Consider the following 6,448-nt stretch of genomic DNA (forward strand, 5'->3'; position numbering starts at 1 on the left):
TCTCCTCCAATCAGGAGTAGGTCCTACAGTTTATTGGTTGAACTGGAGGCAGCTGTGTAGAAGCTGTTTCTCCCTTCTCAGCGCCATATTGTGGGAGAGCAGATGCATAGAATAAGTCTTAATTCCAGTAACTTAGTCTAGTCCGAGTTGCTCCCCACACATAGTAATACTCCTCCCACCCCATTCAGCCCATGCTTCAACCCTTCTTGACGACTTTATAGTTTACTTATTATTTTTACAGTGTTTTCTGACTTTTCTTAGAATTTATACTCAACAAAAGCAGCAATCTTTGAGGATGTAGTTTTGTCAAGCCTCTAGACTAGGATTTCGTTGGCATGATTCACCTTTAGGCTACTTACTTCCTTATGGTGGGGTGATGTTCTGTGCACTGTAGGATGTTCAGTGGCATCCTGTTTCCAGTAGCACCTCCTAGTTGTCACATCCAAAAATGTTTTCAGATATTTTTTAATGTCCCCTAGGGGTACAAACAGTCCCCAGTTGAGATCAACTGTTCTAGAATAGTATTTGCCACTAGCAGACACTCGATAATTATTTGTTAAAAAAGAAAAAGAACGAGCAATTTTTAGCTGCATTTATTCCTCCGGCATTCCCCCAGCATTCATAATTTACCACCGTCATCGCCAGAAAGTGGCTTTCAACCGAGAGCAGTAAGAGGCTGAAATTCAGGCACTCATAGGATGCAGCAGCTGTCTCGGTTGGTGCTTTCAAGAAACACAACATGTCGGGAAGAGGGAATGAAGTTAAGGGTAGTAAAGTAACATTAGCCCACAGGAGAAAGCCGCACTGGGAGGTGCACTGCCTTGGAAGGTGCTATTTTTGGGACTTGTGTGGATTTGTGGTTTATAGGCCCGGAGACAACAAGCCCTGTTCCATACTGCTCCCATTCTGTTTTACAGCACCTTTCTTCCCCAGCGTACCTATGGATCAGTGTGAAACTTCAACACTGCTTCTCCCCAAGGATAGTGGTTATAAAAATAACATCAATAATAAGGACAGTGTTTATTGAACATTTACTCTGTGCCAGGCTGATGCAGTATCATTTAGTCCACAACAACCCTCTGATCCAGGTCCTACCATTAGAGCCCATGCTACAATGGGTAGAAACCAAGATTCAGAGATGTTTGGACCGGTGTTGTGACACAGAGAGTTAAGCTGCTGCCTGCAATGCCAGCATCCCATATATGAATGCCAGTTTGAGTCGTGGCTTCTCTGCTTCTGATCCAGCTCCTTGCTAATGTGCCTGGGAAGGCAGCAGGTTATGGCCCAAGTTCTTGGTCCCCTGCCACCCATATGGGAGACCTGGATGGAATTCCTGGCTCCTAGCTTTCCCCTGGCCTGGCCCTAGCTGCTGGAGCCATTTGGGGAGTGAACCAATGGTTGGAAGATCTCACTATCTCTGTCACTTTGCCTTTCAAATCAATCAATCGATCAATCAATCATTTTTTTTAAGAGAGAGGTTGAATAGTTTGTTCAAGGCCACATAGGTGAGGTTGAGAATGTGTTGGAACAGTATAGTAGTATACATATTATTATTATTTAAGATAGCATTATTTATAATATTATTTGCCGGTTCTTTGATTTGAATGCTTTTATTTTCAAAGGAAGACACTATGTAGGGAAGAATGAGGGCATGAGTGGTTTCAGTGGAGATACTTACAGAGTTTTCACTGATTTGAGGGGGCTGCCCTCACACAAGAGAGCTTTTCCAAGAGGATGTATCCCAAGGCCCAGCATTCCTTTGAGCTAACTTATCTGTTTGCCTTGTGTGGGAAGATAAGTCACACACATGGTACAAAATACAAATTGGACTAGAGGACCAACAGCGAAAAACACATCTCCCTCCCTCTCCTATCTCCAGCTACCTAGCTCCTCCTCCCCGAGGCAGCTCCTGCAGATCCTTCGGATTCAGTACTTAAAGGAGTGTGTAGGTGAATCCAGGGCTTCTGCAGAGGTCTTTCTGCTTCCCAAGCACATTGGTACACATCCGCCCGTCTGACCCCAACCACATGGAAGAAATTGATTGATCATTTCCACGCTCATCCCTTCCTGTTGTTCATCCAGGATCCTGAGGTGTATAATGAGGTCTGGCATTTCTCCCACAAGTTTCTGCTCCCTCTCTACCCTCTTGGAAAAATCTGAACACCAAAGGTCCCGTGGGTACTCAGTCATAACACCTAAAGAAAATGGATAAGCACTTGCCGCGGTTGGCTTTTTCTTTTCTTCCTTTTTTAAAGCATTGATCTTTGAATTTCCCTGCACGTGCATGTTTTCCCCTCCTTTGCTGGGCTCAGATGCCAGCTGCACGTTGCCATGGTCCGAAGCAGGACCTGTGGGTCTCCCCTGGCAGATGCTGCCACTGTTTTAGCCTGAGGGCCCTGCAGGCAGCCCCTGGCAACATTTTAAATTCAACATCAAACTTCAACTTGAAATTTGAAAAAGAGAGGGGAAATGACAAGATGTCAACGTCTCGGAACCCAGCAAGCAGGACTAGTAAATATACCCAATCTGGATTTCTTTGAGCTGGGAGAAGCTTCTCATTTTTCTGTGGCCACTGGGAGTGGCCGTACCCCCATCAAAGAGACCCTAATGGATGCTGAAGAGCTCAAAGGGGACCCTTCTTCTCAAGAAGAGACCTCCAGACCTGGTCTGCGAGCCCAGAGCCTTTTAAATGAAGGCGAACGGAAAGCTGGCCAGAGTGCAGCTTTAAATAAAAGAAGGCCCCATCATTGGGCAGAGGATAGGGCAAGTGGGATATATATATGTGAGTGCACAGGAAAAAAAAAATTGGAAGGCTATCCTTCTAAAATTCATAGTTCTAAAATTATATAAAGTTTAAAATTTCTTCTTTATATACTAATTGTCTGAATATTTTCTACACAGATGCTATTGTATGCTGCTCTTAACAACCAGAAAAGAGAACTATCTACATGAAATTGGAATATAAAAAAGATAAAGCTAGAGGCCAGTGTTGGGGTGTAGTGTAGATAAAACCACTGCCTGCAGTGTCGGCATCCTGTATGGGCGCTGGTTCGAGTCCCAGCTGCTCCACTTCCCATACAGCTCCTTGTTAATATGCCTGGGACTTCCTGGCCTGGCTGAAAGGCCTGCGAGAGCATTTCAGGCATGGAAAGCCAAGACACTGTGGCAAAAATTGTTCTATATGAAGGATCTCTGTGAATGAGACTCCAGTGGAAAGAAATAGCCATCAAAGGAGGATGTACTTTTCTCTAAAGAGAGGAAAGAACTTCCACTTTGCTTATAGCCTTGTCCAAATACTGACAGAGTTTGTGGACTCAGGAGGCTTCCATAGCCTAGGTAGCTCATGTCAAGAGCCTTGGGTGGTCACTGACATTATACATAAGAGTGTTAATTGTTAAATTCACAACAAGAGTCACTGTGCACTAACTCCCCATGCAGAACCTCTGTTCTCAATGAGTTGCTTTGAGAGTTAACTGTAAAATCAATTTTCAAACAGTTTTTATTTGTGTGTGTGTACAAATTGTCGAAACCTTTACTTAGTATAGAGTTGGTTTTCTGTGTACAAAGTTCATTGAAAATGAACCTTAATGGAGAATGGGACTGGCAAAGGGAGAGGGAGGAGGAGGAGGTGGGGTGGAGGGGTGGGAGGGCAGGTATGGTGGGGAGAACAACTATGTTCCTAAAGTTGTACTTATGAAATTTGTATTCCTTAAAAAATAAAAAATATGCCTAGGAAAGGGGTGGATGACAGCCCACGTCCTTGGGCCCCTGAACCCACATGGGAGACCTGGAGAAGGCTTCTGGTTCCTGGCTTCAGACTAGCCCAGTTCCAGTCACTGTGGCCATTTGGGGAGTGAACCAGTGGATGAATGACCTCTCTCTTTCTCTTTCTGTCTTGTCTTCCCTCTCTCTGTAACTCTACCTTTCAACTAACAATCAATCTTAAAAAAAAAAAAAAAAGAATATAATGCTAGGTTCCTGTTCCCTCAGTACCCATACACTCCTAAACCAGAAAACAGCACCTCCTCAGTTGTCCTTCCAGCAGCGCCTGGTGCTGTCTCCAGCAGGAGGACAGCGGCGTGTCCACCCATCCAAGTTCTTGGCATGAGCTGACCCAGAGCCCAGCCGTGGTCCAGAACTGCTGGAGCGGCGCTTCCCCGTTTACCATGGTGTTCTCTCCCTTGACTCCCCATGCACCTCTCTGTGCCCAGGGAGCCACCATTTTAATTCTGTTTTCAAACAAAGAAACTGAGAAATGTAAGAGTTGAGTCGTAGACCTTGTCTTCAGAGTTGATGTCTGCAGCGTTTACCATCACATGGAAACCAATCTTGCAAATTCCTGAGCACCATTGCTCATTTAGGTGATGATGATAAAACTTTGCTCTAGAACTGGAAATACAAGCTCGGGAATCCTTTGGGGCTTGTTAATGCTTCCCGTGACATTGCATTGTTGCATTGTTGGATAAAGGTCTTGTTGATCCCCAGTTTGTGTTGGTGTGCTTGGCCTCCAATGATGATCATATAGAATTTTAAAGAACTGAAACTCTGCCCAAGGATGTCTCTTTTTTTTAAAGATTTATTTTGTTTGTTTGAAAGGGAGGGAGGAGAGGGAGAGGGAGAGGGAGAGGGAGAGGGAGAGGGAGAGGGAGAGGGAGAGGGAGAGGGAGAGAGGGAGAGAGAGGCTGAGAGAAAGGCTGAGAGAATCTTTCATCTGCTGGTTTATTCCCCAAACAGCCAGGGTTGGACCAGGCTGAAACCAGAAGCCAGGAGCTTCGTCTGGGTTTCCCCCAAAGGTGCAGGGACCCAGCACTTGGGCCCTTCTCCACTGCTTTCCCAGGCACGTTGGCGGGGAGCTGGATGAGAAGTGGAGCAGCTGGGGCTCAAACTGGTGCCCCTATGGGTTGCCGGCATTGCAGATGGCAGCTTAACCCATCACACTGGAGGCGGTCTCTTGTTCACCACCCTAGCTCTGGCAGTTAGCATAAGAGATTAACAAAATAAGACGCTCCTTTTTCATGACTGGATGTGTTTGGATCACAGCTTTAGGCGAGGAAGAACCTTCTTTTCTCTTTCCTAAGTGCCAGCTCTGGTTCTCCCTTGGTTCTCCGCTTATCCTCTCTGCTCCTCCTCTCCTACCAGACTCACAGGTTGTCTGCTGATGATAATTTTGACTCAGAAGTGAGTGACGTGGAGAGCAGAAGTGAGGGAGTGTGGGGAGTATACAGAAAAAAGCCGTGCCAAGAAATGAGGTGGGTAGTAAAATGCAAGTTGTAAAAAAAATTAGTGCCCTTGCTCCCCCACCCTCCAGAAAAGGAGTGCAATTTCCCCTCCGTTCTAGCTGCTTTGAGCACTAGCTATAAAAATAAAAAATGAGCAATGGAGTAGGTTGTTGTCACTTCAGATCCAAATGGGCATGTCCGTTCAGCCTTTATGGCCAGATAACTTCCACTTGGAGTGCTCAGTATTTATTGGCCTTGACTTATTGATACAACATCCTGGGGCCTGAAGTCCTCCTTCCCACAGAGTAAAGACACCATCAGCAACCGCTCTCTCCTCTCGAACCATGAATAATAATGTAGATGATGATGATGACGACGGTGTTATTATTATCATTTGGTAGTTTGCCAAAGTCTTTCCCCGAAGTACTTAAAGCACTTTATAGGCACTGCCTTATTATGCCTCACAATACCTCCCTGGAGAGAGGGCAAGAACAGAGATTTGATTTCCATTTCACTGAGAGGAGAAGCTGAGACCCAGAGCAATGAAAGGGCTGCTCCAAGGTCACCTGGAGCAGCTGGGTTGAGGTTAGGACAGGAACCAACGACATGTAGTGGCTGTTTAAGGGCGTCTTCCCGTCCACCACCAGGGAGCACGCACCATTAGCTTGTTCCCTGGGCTCAGAGAATAACAGGACATTAAAAGGGAATTTTTGGCAGAGGCACAGTCTGTAAGGAGGTGCGGGGGGGCCATGCAGCCGTTTCCAAAGGTGGTGGCTGAGTGATCTCTCACTCACCTCAAGAATACAAAAGGGCCAGGAGTCGTTGGGGAGCGGATTTTTGGAGGCTTTCTTATCCCACAGTGAAAGGGTGAAGGCTGTGCTTCTTCTCAAGCCTAAGGAAAAGAACTGTAAGGAGATTCCTCAAAGAGCTGACAGTGATCCTTAGCTGCCTGTGGTCTGCTGTCATCCAGTGTAGGCTGTGTCTGAGAAATCTCAGGAGCACGAGGTTGGCTGGAGCAGCCTTGGGCCCCTGCGTGGAGGACTGAGACTTGGGAGATCATGGCTTCCCTGGAACGGAACAGAGCGAAGAATGCATGAATGTTTCCTGCGACTGGATGTGGAGCATATGCAAGAGAAAGACAGCATGGAGCCATCTAAGATTTTGTCCATCCGAAGAGGCAAGGGGGCCTTGATAAAAAAGGAGCTGGAAGTACAATCTGTGATGCCTAG

Source organism: Oryctolagus cuniculus, chromosome 6 (genome assembly GCF_964237555.1).
Source record: "Oryctolagus cuniculus chromosome 6, mOryCun1.1, whole genome shotgun sequence".
Lineage (NCBI taxonomy): Eukaryota > Metazoa > Chordata > Mammalia > Lagomorpha > Leporidae > Oryctolagus > Oryctolagus cuniculus.